We start from the raw sequence: 17,319 nt of genomic DNA on the forward strand, positions 1-17,319 counted from the left end.
ATATGACTCTATGGCCAGTGAAATGCCCCCTCTCACTGCCAGTGTATACGATGCTGTGCTCAGTGAATTGCCACCCTCTGACTGCCAGTGTATATGATTCTTTGGTCAGTGAAATCAACCCCTCACACTGTCAGTGTATATGATTCTATTCTCAGTGAAATGCCACCCTCTCACTGCCAATGTATACGATTCTATGCTCAGTGAACTTCCACCCTCTCACTGCCAGTGTATACAATTCTATGGTCTGTGAAATGCCACCCTCACACTGCCAGTGTATATGATTCTATGCTCAGTGAAATGCCACCCCCTCACTGCCAGTGTATACGATTCTATGTTCAGTGAACTGCCACCCTCTGGCTGCCAATGTATACGATTCTATGCTCAGTGAACTGCCACCCTCTGACTTCCAGTGTATACGATTCTATGGTCAGTGAAATGCCACCCTCACACTGCCAGTGTATATGATTCTATGCTCAGTGAAATGCCACCCTCTCACTGGCAGTGTATACGATTCTATGGTCAGTGAAATGCACCTCTCACTGTCAGTGTCTACGATTCTCTTGCCAGTCAAATGCCCCCTCTCACTGCCAATGTATATGATTCTATGGTCAGTGAAATGCCCCCTCTCACTGCCAGTGTATACGATTCTATGGCCAGTGAACTGCCACCCTCTGACTGCCAGTGTATATGATTCTGTGGTCAGTGAAATGCCACCCTCTCACTGCCAGTGTATGCGATTCTATGGCCAGTGAACTGCCACCCTCTAACTGCCAGTGTATACGATTCTACGGTGAGTGTTCTTCCATTCTCTCTCTGCCAGTTTATATGACTATATGTCCAGTTAAAAGCCCCCTCTCACTGCCAGTGTATATGACTCTATGGCCAGTGAAATGCCCCCTCTCACTGCCAGTGTATATGATTCTGTGCTCAGTGAACTGCCACCCTCTGACTGCCAATGTATGTGACTCTATGGCCAGTGAAATGCCCCCTCTCACTGCCAGTGTATACAACTCTATGGCCAGTGAAATGCCCCCTCTCACCTCCAGTGTATACAATTCTATGGTCAGTGAAATGCCACCCTCTGACTGCCAGTGTATACGATTCTATGGCCAGTGAAATGTCACCCTCTCACTGCCAGTGTATATGACTCTATGGCCAGTGAAATGCCCCCTCTCACTGCCAGTGTATACGATTCTATGGCCAGTGAATTGCCACCCTCTTCTAACTGCCAGTGTATACGATTCTATGGTCAGTGAAATGTCACCGTCCCACTGCCAGTGTATATGATTCTATGACCAGTGAAATGTCACCCTCTCACTGCCAGTGTATACGACTCTTTGGCCAGTGAAATGCCCCCTCTCACTGCCAGTGTATACGATTCTGTGCTCAGTGAACTGCCACCCTCTGACTGCCAGTGTAAACGATTCTATGGTCAGTGAACTGCCACCCTCTGACTGCCAGTGTATACGACTCTATGGCCAGTGAAATGCCCCCTCTCGCTGCCACTGTATACGACTCTATGGCCAGTGAAATGCCGCCTCTCACTGCCAGTGTATACGATTCTGTGCTCAGTGAACTGCCACCCTCTGGCTGCCAGTGTATATGATTCTATGGTCAGTGAAATGCCACCCTCACACTGCCAGTATATATGATTCTATTCTCAGTGAAATGCCACCCTCTCACTGCCAATGTATATGATTCTATGCTCAGTGAACTTCCACCCTCTCACTGCCAGTGTATATGATTCTATGGTCAGTGAAATGCCACCCTCACACTGCCTGAGTATATGATTCTATGCTCAGTGAAATGCCACTCCCTCACTGCCAATGTAGACGATTCTATGTTCAGTGAACTGCCACCCTTTGGCTGCCAATGTATACGATTCTATGGTCAGTGAACTGCCACACTCTGACTGCCAGTGTATATGACTCTATGGCCAGTGAAATGCCGCCTCTCACTGCCAGTGTATACGACTCTATGGCCAGTGAACTGCCACCCTCTAACTGCCAGTGTATACGATTCTACGGTGAGTGTTCTTCCATTCTCTCTCTGCCAGTTTATATGACTATATGTCCAGTTAAAAGCCCCCTCTCACTGCCAGTGTATATGACTCTATGGCCAGTGAAATGCCCCCTCTCACTGCCAGTGTATATGATTCTGTGCTCAGTGAACTGCCACCCTCTGACTGCCAATGTATGTGACTCTATGGCCAGTGAAATGCCCCCTCTCACTGCCAGTGTATACAACTCTATGGCCAGTGAAATGCCCCCTCTCACCTCCAGTGTATACAATTCTATGGTCAGTGAAATGCCACCCTCTGACTGCCAGTGTATACGATTCTATGGCCAGTGAAATGTCACCCTCTCACTGCCAGTGTATATGACTCTATGGCCAGTGAAATGCCCCCTCTCACTGCCAGTGTATACGATTCTATGGCCAGTGAATTGCCACCCTCTTCTAACTGCCAGTGTATACGATTCTATGGTCAGTGAAATGTCACCGTCCCACTGCCAGTGTATATGATTCTATGGCCAGTGAAATGTCACCCTCTCACTGCCAGTGTATACGACTCTTTGGCCAGTGAAATGCCCCCTCTCACTGCCAGTGTATACGATTCTGTGCTCAGTGAACTGCCACCCTCTGACTGCCAGTGTAAACGATTCTATGGTCAGTGAACTGCCACCCTCTGACTGCCAGTGTATACGACTCTATGGCCAGTGAAATGCCCCCTCTCGCTGCCACTGTATACGACTCTATGGCCAGTGAAATGCCGCCTCTCACTGCCAGTGTATACGATTCTGTGCTCAGTGAACTGCCACCCTCTGGCTGCCAGTGTATATGATTCTATGGTCAGTGAAATGCCACCCTCACACTGCCAGTATATATGATTCTATTCTCAGTGAAATGCCACCCTCTCACTGCCAATGTATACGATTCTATGCTCAGTGAACTTCCACCCTCTCACTGCCAGTGTATATGATTCTATGGTCAGTGAAATGCCACCCTCACACTGCCTGAGTATATGATTCTATGCTCAGTGAAATGCCACTCCCTCACTGCCAATGTAGACGATTCTATGTTCAGTGAACTGCCACCCTTTGGCTGCCAATGTATACGATTCTATGGTCAGTGAACTGCCACACTCTGACTGCCAGTGTATATGACTCTATGGCCAGTGAAATGCCCCCTCTCACTGCCAGTGTATACGACTCTATGGCCAGTGAAATGCCCCCTCTCACCTCCAGTGTATACAATTCTATGGTCAGTGAAATGCCACCCTCTGACTGCCAGTGTATACGATTCTATGGCCAGTGAATTGCCACCCTCTTCTAACTGCCAGTGTATACGATTCTATGGTCAGTGAAATGCCAGGGTCTCACTGCCAGTGTATACGATTCTATGGTCAATGTTCTTCCGCCCTCTCTCTGCCAGTGTATATGACTCTATGTCCAGTGAAAAGCCCCCTCTCACTGCCAGTGTATACGACTCTATGGCCAGTGAAATTCCCCCTCTCACTGCCAGTGTATACGATTCTGCGCTCAGTGAACTGCCACCCTCTGACTGCCAGTGTATACGATTCTATGGCCAGTGAAATGTCACCCTCTCACTGCCAGTGTATATGACTCTATGGCCAGTGAAATGCCCCCTCTCACTGCCAGTGTATACGATTCTATGGCCAGTGAATTGCCACCCTCTTCTAACTGCCAGTGTATACGATTCTATGGTCAGTGAAATGTCACCGTCCCACTGCCAGTGTATATGATTCTATGACCAGTGAAATGTCACCCTCTCACTGCCAGTGTATACGACTCTTTGGCCAGTGAAATGCCCCCTCTCACTGCCAGTGTATACGATTCTGTGCTCAGTGAACTGCCACCCTCTGACTGCCAGTGTAAACGATTCTATGGTCAGTGAACTGCCACCCTCTGACTGCCAGTGTATACGACTCTATGGCCAGTGAAATGCCCCCTCTCGCTGCCACTGTATACGACTCTATGGCCAGTGAAATGCCGCCTCTCACTGCCAGTGTATACGATTCTGTGCTCAGTGAACTGCCACCCTCTGGCTGCCAGTGTATATGATTCTATGGTCAGTGAAATGCCACCCTCACACTGCCAGTATATATGATTCTATTCTCAGTGAAATGCCACCCTCTCACTGCCAATGTATATGATTCTATGCTCAGTGAACTTCCACCCTCTCACTGCCAGTGTATATGATTCTATGGTCAGTGAAATGCCACCCTCACACTGCCTGAGTATATGATTCTATGCTCAGTGAAATGCCACTCCCTCACTGCCAATGTAGACGATTCTATGTTCAGTGAACTGCCACCCTTTGGCTGCCAATGTATACGATTCTATGGTCAGTGAACTGCCACACTCTGACTGCCAGTGTATATGACTCTATGGCCAGTGAAATGCCGCCTCTCACTGCCAGTGTATACGACTCTATGGCCAGTGAACTGCCACCCTCTAACTGCCAGTGTATACGATTCTACGGTGAGTGTTCTTCCATTCTCTCTCTGCCAGTTTATATGACTATATGTCCAGTTAAAAGCCCCCTCTCACTGCCAGTGTATATGACTCTATGGCCAGTGAAATGCCCCCTCTCACTGCCAGTGTATATGATTCTGTGCTCAGTGAACTGCCACCCTCTGACTGCCAATGTATGTGACTCTATGGCCAGTGAAATGCCCCCTCTCACTGCCAGTGTATACAACTCTATGGCCAGTGAAATGCCCCCTCTCACCTCCAGTGTATACAATTCTATGGTCAGTGAAATGCCACCCTCTGACTGCCAGTGTATACGATTCTATGGCCAGTGAAATGTCACCCTCTCACTGCCAGTGTATATGACTCTATGGCCAGTGAAATGCCCCCTCTCACTGCCAGTGTATACGATTCTATGGCCAGTGAATTGCCACCCTCTTCTAACTGCCAGTGTATACGATTCTATGGTCAGTGAAATGTCACCGTCCCACTGCCAGTGTATATGATTCTATGGCCAGTGAAATGTCACCCTCTCACTGCCAGTGTATACGACTCTTTGGCCAGTGAAATGCCCCCTCTCACTGCCAGTGTATACGATTCTGTGCTCAGTGAACTGCCACCCTCTGACTGCCAGTGTAAACGATTCTATGGTCAGTGAACTGCCACCCTCTGACTGCCAGTGTATACGACTCTATGGCCAGTGAAATGCCCCCTCTCGCTGCCACTGTATACGACTCTATGGCCAGTGAAATGCCGCCTCTCACTGCCAGTGTATACGATTCTGTGCTCAGTGAACTGCCACCCTCTGGCTGCCAGTGTATATGATTCTATGGTCAGTGAAATGCCACCCTCACACTGCCAGTATATATGATTCTATTCTCAGTGAAATGCCACCCTCTCACTGCCAATGTATACGATTCTATGCTCAGTGAACTTCCACCCTCTCACTGCCAGTGTATATGATTCTATGGTCAGTGAAATGCCACCCTCACACTGCCTGAGTATATGATTCTATGCTCAGTGAAATGCCACTCCCTCACTGCCAATGTAGACGATTCTATGTTCAGTGAACTGCCACCCTTTGGCTGCCAATGTATACGATTCTATGGTCAGTGAACTGCCACACTCTGACTGCCAGTGTATATGACTCTATGGCCAGTGAAATGCCCCCTCTCACTGCCAGTGTATACGACTCTATGGCCAGTGAAATGCCCCCTCTCACCTCCAGTGTATACAATTCTATGGTCAGTGAAATGCCACCCTCTGACTGCCAGTGTATACGATTCTATGGCCAGTGAATTGCCACCCTCTTCTAACTGCCAGTGTATACGATTCTATGGTCAGTGAAATGCCAGGGTCTCACTGCCAGTGTATACGATTCTATGGTCAATGTTCTTCCGCCCTCTCTCTGCCAGTGTATATGACTCTATGTCCAGTGAAAAGCCCCCTCTCACTGCCAGTGTATACGACTCTATGGCCAGTGAAATTCCCCCTCTCACTGCCAGTGTATACGATTCTGCGCTCAGTGAACTGCCACCCTCTGACTGACAGTGTATATGACTCTATGGCCAGTGAAATGCCCCCTCTCACTGCCAGTGTATACAATTCTATGGTCAGTGAAATGCCACCCTCACACTGCCAGTGTATATGATTTTATGCTCAGTGAAATGCCACCCCCTCACTGCCAGTGTATACGATTCGATGTTCAGTGAACTGCCACCCTCTGGCTGCCAATGTATACGATGCTATGCTCAGTGAACTGCCACCCTCTGACTGCCAGCGTATACGATTCTATGGTCAGTGAAATGACACCCTCACATTGCCAGTATATATGATTCTATTCTCAGTGAAATGCCACCCTCTCACTGCCAATGTATACGATTCTATGCTCAGTGAACTTCCACCCTCTCACTGCCAGTGTATATGATTATATGGTCAGTGAAATGCCACCCTCACACTGCCAGTGTATATGATTCTATGCTCAGTGAAATGCCACTCCCTCACTGCCAATGTAGACGATTCTATGTTCAGTGAACTGCCACCCTCTGGCTGCCAATGTATACGATTCTATGGTCAGTGAACTGCCACACTCTGACTGCCAGTGTATATGACTCTATGGCCAGTGAAATGCCGCCTCTCACTGCCAGTGTATATGACTCTATGGCCAGTGAAATGCCGCCTCTCACTGCCAGTGTATACGACTCTATGGCCAGTGAAATGCCCCCTCTCACCTCCAGTGTATACAATTCTATGGTCAGTAAAATGCCACCCTCTGACTGCCAGTGTATACGATTCTATGGCCAGTGAATTGCCACCCTCTTCTAACTGCCAGTGTATACGATCCTATGGTCAGTGAAATGCCAGGGTCTCACTGCCAGTGTATTCGATTCTATGGCCAGTGAAATGCCACCCTCTCACTGCCAGTGTATACGACTCTATGGCCAGTGAAATGCCCCCTCTCACTGCCACTGTATATGACTCTATGGCCAGTGAAATGCCCCCTCTCACTGCCAGTGTATACGATGCTGTGCTCAGTGAATTGCCACCCTCTGACTGCCAGTGTATATGATTCTTTGGTCAGTGAAATCAAACCCTCACACTGTCAGTGTATATGATTCTATTCTCAGTGAAATGCCACCCTCTCACTGCCAATGTATACGATTCTATGCTCAGTGAACTTCCACCCTCTCACTGCCAGTGTATACAATTCTATGGTCAGTGAAATGCCACCCTCACACTGCCAGTGTATATGATTCTATGCTCAGTGAAATGCCACCCCCTCACTGCCAGTGTATACGATTCTATGTTCAGTGAACTGCCACCCTCTGGCTGCCAATGTATACGATTCTATGCTCAGTGAACTGCCACCCTCTGACTACCAGTGTATACGATTCTATGGTCAGTGAAATGCCACCCTCACACTGCCAGTGTATATGATTCTATGCTCAGTGAAATGCCACCCTCTCACTGGCAGTGTATACGATTCTATGGTCAGTGAAATGCACCTCTCACTGTCAGTGTCTACGATTCTCTTGCCAGTCAAATGCCCCCTCTCACTGCCAATGTATATGATTCTATGGTCAGTGAAATGCCCCCTCTCACTGCCAGTGTATACGATTCTATGGCCAGTGAACTGCCACCCTCTGACTGCCAGTGTATATGATTCTGTGGTCAGTGAAATGCCACCCTCTCACTGCCAGTGTATGCGATTCTATGGCCAGTGAACTGCCACCCTCTAACTGCCAGTGTATACGATTCTACGGTGAGTGTTCTTCCATTCTCTCTCTGCCAGTTTATATGACTATATGTCCAGTTAAAAGCCCCCTCTCACTGCCAGTGTATATGACTCTATGGCCAGTGAAATGCCCCCTCTCACTGCCAGTGTATATGATTCTGTGCTCAGTGAACTGTCACCCTCTGACTGCCAATGTATGTGACTCTATGGCCAGTGAAATGCCCCCTCTCACTGCCAGTGTATACAACTCTATGGCCAGTGAAATGCCCCCTCTCACCTCCAGTGTATACAATTCTATGGTCAGTGAAATGCCACACTCTGACTGCCAGTGTATACGATTCTATGGCCAGTGAAATGTCACCCTCTCACTGCCAGTGTATATGACTCTATGGCCAGTGAAATGCCCCCTCTCACTGCCAGTGTATACGATTCTATGGCCAGTGAATTGCCACCCTCTTCTAACTGCCAGTGTATACGATTCTATGGTCAGTGAAATGTCACCGTCCCACTGCCAGTGTATATGATTCTATGGCCAGTGAAATGTCACCCTCTCACTGCCAGTGTATACGACTCTTTGGCCAGTGAAATGCCCCCTCTCACTGCCAGTGTATACGATTCTGTGCTCAGTGAACTGCCACCCTCTGACTGCCAGTGTAAACGATTCTATGGTCAGTGAACTGCCACCCTCTGACTGCCAGTGTATACGACTCTATGGCCAGTGAAATGCCCCCTCTCGCTGCCACTGTATACGACTCTATGGCCAGTGAAATGCCGCCTCTCACTGCCAGTGTATACGATTCTGTGCTCAGTGAACTGCCACCCTCTGGCTGCCAGTGTATATGATTCTATGGTCAGTGAAATGCCACCCTCACACTGCCAGTGTATATGATTCTACGCTCAGTGAAGTGCCACCCTCTCACTGCCAATGTATACGATTCTATGCTCAGTGAACTTCCCCCTCTCACTGCCAGTGTATACGATTCTATGGTCAGTGAAATGCCACTCTCACACTGCCAGTGTTTATGATTCTATGCTCAGTGAAATGCCACCCCCTCACTGCCAGTGTATACGATTCTATGTTCAGTGAACTGCCACCCTCTGGCTGCCAATGTATACAATTCTATGCTCAGTGAACTGCCACCATCTGACTGCCAGTGTATACGATTCTATGGTCAGTGAAATGCCACCCTCACCCTCCCAGTGTATATGATTCTATGCTCGGTGAACTGCCACCCTCTCACTGCCAGTGTATAAGATTCTATGGTCAGTGAAATGCCACCCTCTCACTGCCAGTGGCTACGATTCTCTGGCCAGTGAAATGCCCCCTCTCACTGCCAATGTATATGATTCTATGGCCAGTGAAAAGCACCCTCTCACTGCCAATGTATATGACTCTATGGCTAGTGAAATGCCCCCTCTCACTGCCAGTGTATATGACTCTATGGCCAGTGAAATGCCCCCTCTCACTGCCAATGTATATGATTCTATGGTCAGTGAAATGCCCCCTCTCACTGCCAGTGTATACGATTCTATGGCCAGTGAACTGCCACCCTCTGACTGCCAGTGTATATGATTCTGTGGTCAGTGAAATGCCACCCTCTCACTGCCAGTGTATGCGATTCTATGGCCAGTGAACTGCCACCCTCTAACTGCCAGTGTATACGATTCTACGGTCAGTGTTCTTCCATTCTCTCTCTGCCAGTGTATATGACTATATGTCCAGTTAAAAGCCCCCTCTCACTGCCAGTGTATACGACTCTATGGCCATTGAAATGCCCCCTCTCACTGCCAGTGTATACGATTCTGTGCTCAGTGAAATGCCCCCTCTCGCTGCCACTGTGTACGACTCTATGGCCAGTGAAATGCCCCCTCTCACTGCCAGTGTATACGATTCTGTGCTCAGTGAACTGCCACCCTCTGACTGCCAGTGTATATGATTCTATGGTCAGTGAAATGCCACCCTCACACTGCCAGTGTATATGATTCTACGCTCAGTGAAGTGCCACCCTCTCACTGCCAATGTTTACGATTCTATGCTCAGTGAACTTCCCCCCTCTCACTGCCAGTGTATACGATTCTATGGTCAGTGAAATTCCACTCTCACACTCCCAGTGTTTATGATTCTATGCTCAGTGAAATGCCACCCCCTCACTGCCAGTGTATACGATTCTATGTTCAGTGAACTGCCACCCTCTGGCTGCCAATGTATACAATTCTATGCTCAGTGAACTGCCACCCTCTGACTGCAAGTGTATACAATTCTATGGTCAGTGAAATGCCACCCTCACACTGCCAGTGTATATGATTCTATGCTCAGTGGAATGCCACCCTCTCACTGCCAGTGTATACGATTCTATGGTCAGTGAAATGCACCCTCTCACTGCCAGTGTCTACAATTCTCTGGCCAGTCAAATGCCCCCTCTCACTGCCAATGTATATGATTCTATGGCCAGTGAAATGCCCCCTCTCACTGCCAGTGTATACGATTCTATGGCCAGTGAACTGCCACCCTCTGACTGCCAGTGTATACAATTCTGTGGTCAGTGAAATGCCACCCTCTCACTGCTAGTGTATGCGATTCTATGGCCAGTGAACTGCCACCCGCTAACTGCCAGTGTATACGATTCTATGGTCAGTGTTCTTCCACCCTCTCTCTGCCAGTGTATATGACTCTATGTCCAGTGAAAAGCCCCCTCTCACTGCCAGTGTATATGACTCTATGGCCAGTGAAATTCCCCCTCTCACTGCCAGTGTATACGATTCTGTGCTCAGTGAACTGCCACCCTCTGACTGCCAGTGTATATGACTCTATGGCCAGTGAAATGCCGCCTCTCACTGCCAGTGTATACGATTCTATGGTCAGTGAAATGCCACCCTCACACTGCCAGTGTATATGATTTTATGCTCAGTGAAATGCCACCCCCTCACTGCCAGTGTATACGATTCGATGTTCAGTGAACTGCCACCCTCTGGCTGCCAATGTATACGATGCTATCCTCAGTGAACTTCCACCCTCTGACTGCCAGTGTATACGATTCTATGGTCAGTGAAATGACACCCTCACATTGCCAGTATATATGATTCTATTCTCAGTGAAATGCCACCCTCTCACTGCCAATGTATACAATTCTATGCTCAGTGAACTTCCACCCTCTCACTGCCAGTGTATATGATTCTATGGTCAGTGAAATGCCACCCTCACACTGCCTGAGTATATGATTCTATGCTCAGTGAAATGCCACTCCCTCACTGCCAATGTAGACGATTCTATGTTCAGTGAACTGCCACCCTCTGGCTGCCAATGTATACGATTCTATGGTCAGTGAACTGCCACACTCTGACTGCCAGTGTATATGACTCTATGGCCAGTGAAATGCCCCCTCTCACTGCCAGTGTATACGACTCTATGGCCAGTGAAATGCCCCCTCTCACCTCCAGTGTATACAATTCTATGGTCAGTGAAATGCCACCCTCTGACTGCCAGTGTATACGATTCTATGGCCAGTGAATTGCCCCCTCTCACTGCCAGTGTATACGATTCTATGGCCAGTGAACTGCCACCCTCTGACTGCCAGTGTATACAATTCTGTGGTCAGTGAAATGCCACCCTCTCACTGCCAGTGTATGCGATTCTATGGCCAGTGAACTGCCACCCGCTAACTGCCAGTGTATACGATTCTATGGTCAGTGTTCTTCCACCCTCTCTCTGCCAGTGTATATGACTCTATGTCCAGTGAAAAGCCCCCTCTCACTGCCAGTGTATATGACTCTATGGCCAGTGAAATTCCCCCTCTCACTGCCAGTGTATACGATTCTGTGCTCAGTGAACTGCCACCCTCTGACTGCCAGTGTATATGACTCTATGGCCAGTGAAATGCCCCCTCTCACTGCCAGTGTATACGATTCTATGGTCAGTGAAATGCCACCCTCACACTGCCAGTGTATATGATTTTATGCTCAGTGAAATGCCACCCCCTCACTGCCAGTGTATACGATTCGATGTTCAGTGAACTGCCACCCTCTGGCTGCCAATGTATACGATGCTATCCTCAGTGAACTTCCACCCTCTGACTGCCAGTGTATACGATTCTATGGTCAGTGAAATGACACCCTCACATTGCCAGTATATATGATTCTATTCTCAGTGAAATGCCACCCTCTCACTGCCAATGTATACAATTCTATGCTCAGTGAACTTCCACCCTCTCACTGCCAGTGTATATGATTCTATGGTCAGTGAAATGCCACCCTCACACTGCCTGAGTATATGATTCTATGCTCAGTGAAATGCCACTCCCTCACTGCCAATGTAGACGATTCTATGTTCAGTGAACTGCCACCCTCTGGCTGCCAATGTATACGATTCTATGGCCAGTGAAATGCCCCCTCTCACCTCCAGTGTATACAATTCTATGGTCAGTGAAATGCCACCCTCTGACTGCCAGTGTATACGATTCTATGGCCAGTGAATTGCCACCCTCTTCTAACTGCCAGTGTATACGATTCTATGGTCAGTGAAATGCCAGGGTCTCACTGCCAGTGTATACGATTCTATGGTCAGTGTTCTTCCGCCCTCTCTCTGCCAGTGTATATGACTCTATGTCCAGTGAAAAGCCCCCTCTCACTGCCAGTGTATACGACTCTATGGCCAGTGAAATTCCCCCTCTCACTGCCAGTGTATACGATTCTGTGCTCAGTGAACTGCCACCCTCTGACTGCCAGTGTATATGACTCTATGGCCAGTGAAATGCCCCCTCTCACTGCCAGTGTATACAATTCTATGGTCAGTGAAATGCCACCCTCACACTGCCAGTGTATATGATTTTATGCTCAGTGAAATGCCACCCCCTCACTGCCAGTGTATACGATTCGATGTTCAGTGAACTGCCACCCTCTGGCTGCCAATGTATACGATGCTATGCTCAGTGAACTGCCACCCTCTGACTGCCAGTGTATACGATTCTATGGTCAGTGAAATGACACCCTCACATTGCCAGTATATATGATTCTATTCTCAGTGAAATGCCACCCTCTGACTGCCAATGTATGTGACTCTATGGCCAGTGAAATGCCCCCTCTCACTGCCAGTGTATACAACTCTATGGCCAGTGAAATGCCCCCTCTCACCTCCAGTGTATACAATTCTATGGTCAGTGAAATGCCACCCTCTGACTGCCAGTGTATACGATTCTATGGCCAGTGAAATGTCACCCTCTCACTGCCAGTATATATGACTCTATGGCCAGTGAAATGCCCCCTCTCACTGCCAGTGTATACGATTCTATGGCCAGTGAATTGCCACCCTCTTCTAACTGCCAGTGTATACGATTCTATGGTCAGTGAAATGTCACCGTTCCTCTGCCAGTGTATATGATTCTATGGCCAGTGAAATGTCACCCTCTCACTGCCAGTGTATACGACTCTTTGGCCAGTGAAATGCCCCCTCTCACTGCCAGTGTATACGATTCTATGGCCAGTGAATTGCCACCCTCTGACTGCCAGTGTATACGATTCTATGGCCAGTGAAATGTCACCCTCTCACTGCCAGTATATATGACTCTATGGCCAGTGAAATGCCCCCTCTCACTGCCAGTGTATACGATTCTATGGCCAGTGAATTGCCACCCTCTTCTAACTGCCAGTGTATACGATTCTATGGTCAGTGAAATGTCACCGTTCCTCTGCCAGTGTATATGATTCTATGGCCAGTGAAATGTCACCCTCTCACTGCCAGTGTATACGACTCTTTGGCCAGTGAAATGCCCCCTCTCACTGCCAGTGTATACGATTCTGTGCTCAGTGAACTGCCACCCTCTGACTGCCAGTGTAAACGATTCTATGGTCAGTGAACTGCCACCCTCTGACTGCCAGTGTATACGACTCTATGGCCAGTGAAATGCCCCCTCTCGCTGCCACTGTATATGACTCTATGGCCAGTGAAATGCCGCCTCTCACTGCCAGTGTATACGATTCTGTGCTCAGTGAACTGCCACCCTCTGGCTGCCAGTGTATATGATTCTATGGTCAGTGAAATGCCACCCTCACACTGCCAGTGTATATGATTCTACGCTCAGTGAAGTGCCACCCTCTCACTGCCAATGTATACGATTCTATGCTCAGTGAACTTCCCCCCTCTCACTGCCAGTGTATACGATTCTATGGTCAGTGAAATGCCACTCTCACACTGCCAGTGTTTATGATTCTATGCTCAGTGAAATGCCACCCCCTCACTGCCAGTGTATACGATTCTATGTTCAGTGAACTGCCACCCTCTGGCTGCCAATGTATACAATTCTATGCTCAGTGAACTGCCACCATCTGACTGCCAGTGTATACGATTCTATGGTCAGTGAAATGCCACCCTCACCCTCCCAGTGTATATGATTCTATGCTCGGTGAACTGCCACCCTCTCACTGCCAGTGTATAAGATTCTATGGTCAGTGAAATGCCACCCTCTCACTGCCAGTGGCTACGATTCTCTGGCCAGTGAAATGCCCCCTCTCACTGCCAATGTATATGATTCTATGGCCAGTGAAAAGCACCCTCTCACTGCCAATGTATATGACTCTATGGCCAGTGAAATGCCCCCTCTCACTGCCAGTGTATATGACTCTATGGCCAGTGAAATGCCCCCTCTCACTGCCAATGTATATGATTCTATGGTCAGTGAAATGCCCCCTCTCACTGCCAGTGTATACGATTCTATGGGCAGTGAACTGCCACCCTCTGACTGCCAGTGTATATGATTCTGTGGTCAGTGAAATGCCACCCTCTCACTGCCAGTGTATGCGATTCTATGGCCAGTGAACTGCCACCCTCTAACTGCCAGTGTATACGATTCTACGGTCAGTGTTCTTCCATTCTCTCTCTGCCAGTGTATATGACTATATGTCCAGTTAAAAGCCCCCTCTCACTGCCAGTGTATACGACTCTATGGCCATTGAAATGCCCCCTCTCACTGCCAGTGTATACGATTCTGTGCTCAGTGAAATGCCCCCTCTCGCTGCCACTGTATACGACTCTATGGCCAGTGAAATGCCCCCTCTCACTGCCAGTGTATACGATTCTGTGCTCAGTGAACTGCCACCCTCTGACTGCCAGTGTATATGATTCTATGGTCAGTGAAATGCCACCCTCACACTGCCAGTGTATATGATTCTACGCTCAGTGAAGTGCCACCCTCTCACTGCCAATGTATACGATTCTATGCTCAGTGAACTTCACCCCTCTCACTGCCAGTGTATACGATTCTATGGTCAGTGAAATTCCACTCTCACACTCCCAGTGTTTATGATTCTATGCTCAGTGAAATGCCACCCCCTCACTGCCAGTGTATACGATTCTATGTTCAGTGAACTGCCACCCTCTGGCTGCCAATGTATACAATTCTATGCTCAGTGAACTGCCACCCTCTGACTGCAAGTGTATACAATTCTATGGTCAGTGAAATGCCACCCTCACACTGCCAGTGTATATGATTCTATGCTCAGTGGAATGCCACCCTCTCACTGCCAGTGTATACGATTCTATGGTCAGTGAAATGCACCCTCTCACTGCCAGTGTCTACAATTCTCTGGCCAGTCAAATGCCCCCTCTCACTGCCAATGTATATGATTCTATGGCCAGTGAAATGCCCCCTCTCACTGCCAGTGTATACGATTCTATGGCCAGTGAACTGCCACCCTCTGACTGCCAGTGTATACAATTCTGTGGTCAGTGAAATGCCACCCTCTCACTGCCAGTGTATGCGATTCTATGGCCAGTGAACTGCCACCCGCTAACTGCCAGTGTATACGATTCTTTGGTCAGTGTTCTTCCACCCTCTCTCTGCCAGTGTATATGACTCTATGTCCAGTGAAAAGCCCCCTCTCACTGCCAGTGTATATGACTCTATGGCCAGTGAAATTCCCCCTCTCACTGCCAGTGTATACGATTCTGTGCTCAGTGAACTGCCACCCTCTGACTGCCAGTGTATATGACTCTATGGCCAGTGAAATGCCCCCTCTCACTGCCAGTGTATACGATTCTATGGTCAGTGAAATGCCACCCTCACACTGCCAGTGTATATGATTTTATGCTCAGTGAAATGCCACCCCCTCACTGCCAGTGTATACGATTTGATGTTCAGTGAACTGCCACCCTCTGGCTGCCAATGTATATGATGCTATCCTCAGTGAACTTCCACCCTCTGACTGCCAGTGTATACGATTCTATGGTCAGTGAAATGACACCCTCACATTGCCAGTATATATGATTCTATTCTCAGTGAAATGCCACCCTCTCACTGCCAATGTATACAATTCTATGCTCAGTGAACTTCCACCCTCTCACTGCCAGTGTATATGATTCTATGGTCAGTGAAATGCCACCCTCACACTGCCTGAGTATATGATTCTATGCTCAGTGAAATGCCACTCCCTCACTGCCAATGTAGACGATTCTATGTTCAGTGAACTGCCACCCTCTGGCTGCCAATGTATACGATTCTATGGTCAGTGAACTGCCACACTCTGACTGCCAGTGTATATGACTCTATGGCCAGTGAAATGCCCCCTCTCACTGCCAGTGTATACGACTCTATGGCCAGTGAAATGCCCCCTCTCACCTCCAGTGTATACAATTCTATGGTCAGTGAAATGCCACCCTCTGACTGCCAGTGTATACGATTCTATGGCCAGTGAATTGCCACCCTCTTCTAACTGCCAGTGTATACGATTCTATGGTCAGTGAAATGCCAGGGTCTCACTGCCAGTGTATACGATTCTATGGTCAGTGTTCTTCCGCCCTCTCTCTGCCAGTGTATATGACTCTATGTCCAGTGAAAAGCCCCCTCTCACTGCCAGTGTATACGACTCTATGGCCAGTGAAATTCCCCCTCTCACTGCCAGTGTATACGATTCTGTGCTCAGTGAACTGCCCCCCTCTGACTGCCAGTGTATATGACTCTATGGCCAGTGAAATGCCCCCTCTCACTGCCAGTGTATACAATTCTATGGTCAGTGAAATGCCACCCTCACACTGCCAGTGTATATGATTTTATGCTCAGTGAAATGCCACCCCCTCACTGCCAGTGTATACGATTCGATGTTCAGTGAACTGCCACCCTCTGGCTGCCAATGTATACGATGCTATGCTCAGTGAACTGCCACCCTCTGACTGCCAGTGTATACGATTCTATGGTCAGTGAAATGACACCCTCACATTGCCAGTATATATGATTCTATTCTCAGTGAAATGCCACCCTCTCACTGCCAATGTATACGATTCTATGCTCAGTGAACTTCCACCCTCTCACTGCCAGTGTATATGATTCTATGGTCAGTGAAATCAAACCCTCACACTGTCAGTGTATATGATTCTATTCTCAGTGAAATGCCACCCTCTGACTGCCAGTGTATACGATTCTATGGCCAGTGAATTGCCACCCTCTTCTAACTGCCAGTGTATTTGATTCTATGGCCAGTGAAATGCCACCCTCTCACTGCCAGTGTATACGACTCTATGGCCAGTGAAATGCCCCCTCTCACTGCCACTGTATATGACTCTATGGCCAGTGAAATGCCCCCTCTCACTGCCAGTGTATACGATGC

Source organism: Ambystoma mexicanum, chromosome 10 (genome assembly GCF_040938575.1).
Source record: "Ambystoma mexicanum isolate Mex_15411 chromosome 10, UKY_AmexF1_1, whole genome shotgun sequence".
Classification (NCBI taxonomy): Eukaryota; Metazoa; Chordata; class Amphibia; order Caudata; family Ambystomatidae; genus Ambystoma; species Ambystoma mexicanum.